Source organism: Thunnus maccoyii, chromosome 1 (assembly GCF_910596095.1).
Source record: "Thunnus maccoyii chromosome 1, fThuMac1.1, whole genome shotgun sequence".
In the NCBI taxonomy this organism is placed as follows: Eukaryota; Metazoa; Chordata; class Actinopteri; order Scombriformes; family Scombridae; genus Thunnus; species Thunnus maccoyii.
The window spans coordinates 4853576-4859543 of record NC_056533.1 but is presented as its reverse complement, the minus strand read 5'-3'; the positions used below and the strand labels follow the sequence as shown (position 1 = coordinate 4859543).

Below are 5968 nucleotides of genomic sequence, written 5' to 3'. Positions count from 1 at the left end.
GTCCTCTCTCTCTTTCTGTCTCTCCCCCCTCTCTCCCCCTCTTTCTCTCTCCATCTTCTTTACACGCACATAGCACATCCCTTCAACACAGAAATCTCACACACACATGAACACACAACATGCATGTACAGCCATGTACACTCACGCACATACAAAAAACACACACCCATACACTTATGCACACTCAAACACACGTACGTACGTACATACGGACACACATTCCTGTTACCCAGTGCTCATTCCTGTTATCCAGTGTTCATTCCTGTTACTAAATTGTTTTTTCTAAAAAATATATATATATATATATATATATATATATATATATATATATATATATATACACCACAATTTTTTTCTTGTGTTGGGTCCATTTATCAAATTGTTTAATAAATGACACTATAAAATATGAAAGTACTTGAGGTTTGTGTCTCTTTTAAAAGGAAAAAATGGCTTTGCATTTTTTAGAAAAATACAACTTGCTTGTATATATAGTGATATTTTATCAGAATTGAAGAAAGATAAAAAATTAATTCAATTAGGAAGGGTTACAACAAGCAAATGGCACCCACTCGGCTGAATGACCCATTTAACCATCAAAGAAGAAATTAGCAACCATAGAGAGAGAGAGAGAGAGAGAAGGGGTATCTGACTCACCATGGAGATGAAGTACGTTATATGTTAATTTTATGTTGTTGAGAAGAGTTCACTTCAGAGCAGCAGCATGTTGGCCGCCGCACTCCACCATAGTCCTGCTGTGGGTCTAGCCTGGGTAGCTGCGGCACCAAAGCCCAAGCAGCTCTCCGTCCACTCCGCAGCAGCATCCTCCCGCTGATACGCCCTCCAGTCCAGATCTATTTTCACCGTTTAGTTTAACAGTCCTCAAGAATCCTCGAGGGCTGCTACAACAAGCTAACTGTTGTGTTGGCTATTGCAAGTAGCTATCTACTGTTCGATTAAAAAAAGGGAAACATAAATCTAAAACAGGAAATTTGGACTCTATTGAAAAGTCTGAAATAAAATGTAATTTTTTAGTAACGTGTTTAAAAGTAGTTCACAATTTGCATATTGTAATGTCTTTTCTAATATGCTACTGTATGAATCTATTGCTTTACCACCTATGGTGGTAGAGAATTAAAGATAAATTTGGAAACTGTCATTGGACCAATGCTGGGTGTCAATATTGTATTCTGGTTGTTGATTGGTTAGGGAGGACGTCCTCCCTTGCAACATAATTTTTTTGGCCAATCATAGATAAGCATGAAAAAAATGAGGTACGTCCTCCTCTGCTCTCCTCTCACTAATTCACACACACACTGCCCTTTCCCCTCTTTCCTGACCTGCACATGTCGCTGTTGAAGCATTTTAGTCAGAATTTTAATAACAGATTTTTTCCAAAGAAAAGAGAAAAAATATTTTATTAATGTTACTGAGATTTGATAATGGTTTATTTCAACCAATTACTGTTTTTTTATATTTTGACTCTTGCCTCCCAAAAATAGAGGAGGAACAACCTCCTCCTCTGACGAGCATCCTCTGGTCCATAGTTATATACAGTCAATGATGTGCGTGCCCGCGCACACACACACACACACACACACACACACACACACACACACCTTGTAGTATTTTGGGAGAATGTCTGCTCCAAATCTTTGGGGAACAGGAGGCTTTTTCGCGAGTGTTGCTCATGCTTTTAAAGTCACTCACCACAGGTGAATATGTGTCAGCATTTTAAAAACATTTTCCAGTGTGCCCACTGGAGGAACAGTGAAATGATGTATGGAATCCCAGGGAAAACTCGACTAAAAGGCCAAAGCCTTAAAACACATGCATGCCTCGTCAACTCCAGCAGCCCTTATAGACTGCAGTGTTTGTGACACCCTACCATAGGAAAATACTGCACGTAAAAAACAACATACTGACAGTGCTGCAGTTCTTACAGTTTGTTTTCAGGGTGGCACTTGAGGAAAGGTAAAACTGAAAGGGTTAAACACTGGGGATCATAAAATGCACAGGGAATTTAAGATAAGAATGATCCCTGAGTGGAAAGTCAATGTTACAGCAGCACAGAGACAGACAGAGAGGTAAGAAAAGCCATTAACAATTAAGAACTATTTGAATGAAATAAAAAAAATAAAAATAAAATAAGAGATTAAAATAAATTAGAGAAAAAGCTATACAAATATATACTCATCACAATACCTTAGACTATGTGAAGGTATTGTGAAGTAAGTGAATAAATTGTACACAATGGGGTTTTTTGTTGTTTGTTTTTCAACCTATCATGGCAGAGGGAACATAGAGAAAGAAAACAGTTGGTCTACATATTGCTTCTTTATGCTATATGATATTATACAACAGATGCATCACCAAAACAACCTGCCACGGTTAAGGTTTGGCTATGTTGCAGCAACTAAAATTAGAAAAAAAAACTGGTTAAAAAAAAACAATGTTGACTTCTGGAAGGTACAGTAGGAGCATCTGAACTGTGGCATCTGAGTGCACAAGTGGCTAAAGTGCAGGACTTAGTCTGAACTCTTACACATGAAATTTCAGTACAGTATAAACAGACAGATGTTATATCTAAAAGTTATTTCTGTCCAGGACTTAAGGTGCAGTGTGTAGAATCATTGCTTTTTCGTTACCTTAGAATGAGCCCTTTACATCTACATAGGGAGCGGGTCCCATGGATGTATTATAAGAGCTGGATACCGGACTAAAAATGGTGCCCATTCAGTCCTATTGGAATTGCTTGCCAAAAAAGTTTCTGGTTTCCGGGTTTGCTTCTGCGTTGTGTGGCCCACTGAATATGTGCAGTAGAGTTCATCCCATCATGCCTTTGGGCTAAGTGAACGAGCGAACCGCGTTCTGGATTTGCACTGCGCGTCCTCGAGTGTAACGGTAGCGGACAAGGGACTTTTTTAAAACTTTCATACAGTCTATGGTTTGAAACCATGGATGTATAGAAATGGGAGCAGCAACCAACAATGAAGATAATTTCCCAAAAAGTAACAGTAAGTAATTATTAAATGCTAAAACCGCTGGTATCGTGGTTAATTCGTGTTGAGCGTTAATGTATTTGTGATGTTACAGGGAAAACGAGCATCATACAGTTGGAAGTTTATTAATGTTACAACGTTAGCCTAAATCACATTAGATTCTCCATACTCAATCCTAATTAAATACATTTCTAACTGTCTTTTGGGCATTTCTTTAATGAGCAATGGATTATGTACGTGACATATAACTATGACCTGGCAGGTAGAGTTATACAGGGCTTAATTGATTTCTTACCTGGCATGATATGGAGTGTCTTCTTTTTAATAGTTGTGCAGTAACGTAAAGTAATGAGCATGCTTTTGTAACATGTATGTGACATGTATGTATATATAATTTTCAATATGTAAATTAAATTAAATGTTTTAAGGAAATAATCAGCCTTATGGGATGTGTTTATAGTTAGTTTGCACTCACAAAATCAGTAGGCTTTCATATGTAAATTATTAAAAGCTGCACGGTGAGACCCTTCGTTATGAAACAGTTAAACTCTTGTGGAATATTTCCACAACACTGCAGGATTTCAGTGTCCACAAATGCAGCTGTTACAGCATGCTGTTGAATGTCCCAGATATTTGATTTGAGAAATGAAAATGAATCAAAAGGATTTGCAAAAAAGATTAAATGTGGATAACCTAATGAACATATAGGCTACTGTGTGCACACACACACACACACACACACTCACACGATAGGGGACAGCTATGCTGACGTGGAGAGACCAGGTTGAGGGGTGGGGGATGAACAGTGTGATGAAAAAAACAAACAAACAAACAAACAAACAAAAGCATATAAAACCTATGAACAAAAATGTGATCCTCACATAAATAAGATTTCCCTGGTCTATTTATGGGCTGAATATAAAAACTTTAAACAATAAAACCCACAATCAGGTAGGAAAAACTGCTGGCTACAATGGGATTAAATGAAAAACAAAATATAATGATTACAAAACAAATTTTTATGGCACCTTTACCGCCCCTGATAGTGGGTTTTAAGGGTCTCAAATATACTCTTTAAAAAAAAAGTCATTTCTCAAAGCGGTGAAATGAACTCCATCGCCCAAAAATAGACCAGGGCTGTCGAACTTTATGTGAGGATAATAAAGGTGCTCATCACACTGTTCACCAATTTCCTTGCTTTGTGCAACCACCCCGGCTTAGCAGGGTGATAGAAGAAAGGATAATCTTCGTTCCTGGGAACTGCTGGTGGAGGGACTGCAGGTCCTGCTTCATGTCTGCGACGAGCTCCACACCTTTGATTTTGCCCAGGTTGTTGCTGCCGCAGACTATCATCAGGATGTCCAGGACGGTTCTTCCCCTCAACGACTGGTGTAGGAAGGGGAGCAGGTTGCCCCACCTGAGGCCACCCCAGCCAAACCACTGGACAGCCGCATCCAGGCCGAGGTTGGAGCCCATAGTTTGCCTGGCTCTCTCCTCCCCACGTCGGACATAGCTGTCCCCGATTATCCAGACAGTGTCCCCTGTCAATAACAAAAGGAAATTTACAGCTTTTTTGGCCTCCATATGAGGTATTCATAAACATTTTAATTAAAAAATGTTCAAAATTTGGACAGTAGAAGTAGGCTATGTTGGGTTCTCTTATGCTTAAAACTCAATTTGAATGATTGATGCTGACTTACGTGGCTTTTGTGTGCTCTGGTTCTGGCATCCATGCTCCTCTGTTGCCATTTTTGACTTAAGTTAACACTGAAAATCCATAGTATGTTATTTGTTATGTGTCTTCATTATGTGAAACAGCAAGCCTATATCATTTTCACTTTTGGCCGGTTAACATTATTTTATTTGACACTGATATAAGTCATAAGATGTAAGTATCTGTTCAGCTATTCTTTTTCCCAACAGTTAGAATCCACATGAAAATATGTAATAAATCCAGATAATAAATATTGATCATAATCCAAGTTATTGTTACTACAAATAAATTGATTTAAAACGAAAAACATACTTCAAGAGATCCTCTTTTTCTGTCTGCTCTGTACAATGAGTTCACATTACAGTAAGTACAGTAAGGGCAGTTGGGTGGGGGATGGGCTTTTTAAATTTTAAAAGATGCACAAACTTCACGCCTTCCTTTTCGACTTTTGGCCTGCTTACGACTGACCTACACATCGAGAAAATGCCGTCTTGTGCTGCCTTCAACTGCATCAACTGATCAGATGGACAACAAATTCAGTTGTTTTGGTAGGTTAATAATGGAAGAATTCAGGTGCTCGAGTAAAAGCAGTAATAGCACATTGAAATAATCCATCCAAGATAGAAGTCCTGCTGTCAAAAGTGAAAGAATAAAAAATAGCGATGATAGAAAAATAAAGATGTTTTCATAAACATAAATAAATTTATCATGAACCATCACATATCAGGTAAAAGACTTAAGAAATTAACATGTCCTGAAGAAGACTTTTATGGCGGTAACGTTAGTTATGAAAAATGTCAGTGAATCCAGTCATTAAGCAGCTAATATATCAATTTAAAAAATACATTCGAGAACAAAGGTTAACAAGTGATAAATAAATGCGACGCAAAACCACAAAATGAAAATATATTGGTGTGTGAAAAAGGAGGTTCCCCTTTGTATTGTGTATTCAGTTTTCCCTTTAATCATTGTACATCTGTGCTGCGTTTGCTTTAACCGTGCTTTTAATCTGGCAGGCATCCTCGTTCCCGAGACACATCACGATCACGCATAGCGGGCTCGTACACAGCAGTGACGTCATTAAGAAAATAACTGATTTTTCTGGGCTTTACAAAAGTTTTACAAAGATTAAACCTCCATGGCTTAAAAATATACAATAAAACGAGTGATAATTGACCATTTTTACAGCTGTAGCTGTCCTGTCAACAGTTTTACAGGTGTCTCTTTTACAATGTAAGTCTATGGGAAAAATGCT

At 38.0% G+C, this 5968-nt stretch overlaps 1 long non-coding RNA gene across 1 annotated transcript; it reads left to right on the top strand.

Moving 5' to 3' along the window:
* The first annotated feature begins 2930 nt into the window (after window positions 1-2930).
* LOC121902184 lies at window positions 2931-5020 on the top strand. Its single transcript, XR_006097494.1, has 2 exons — window positions 2931-3014; window positions 4221-5020. It is a non-coding gene; the product is annotated as an uncharacterized LOC121902184 (long non-coding RNA).
* Window positions 5021-5968: the final 948 nt, after the last annotated feature.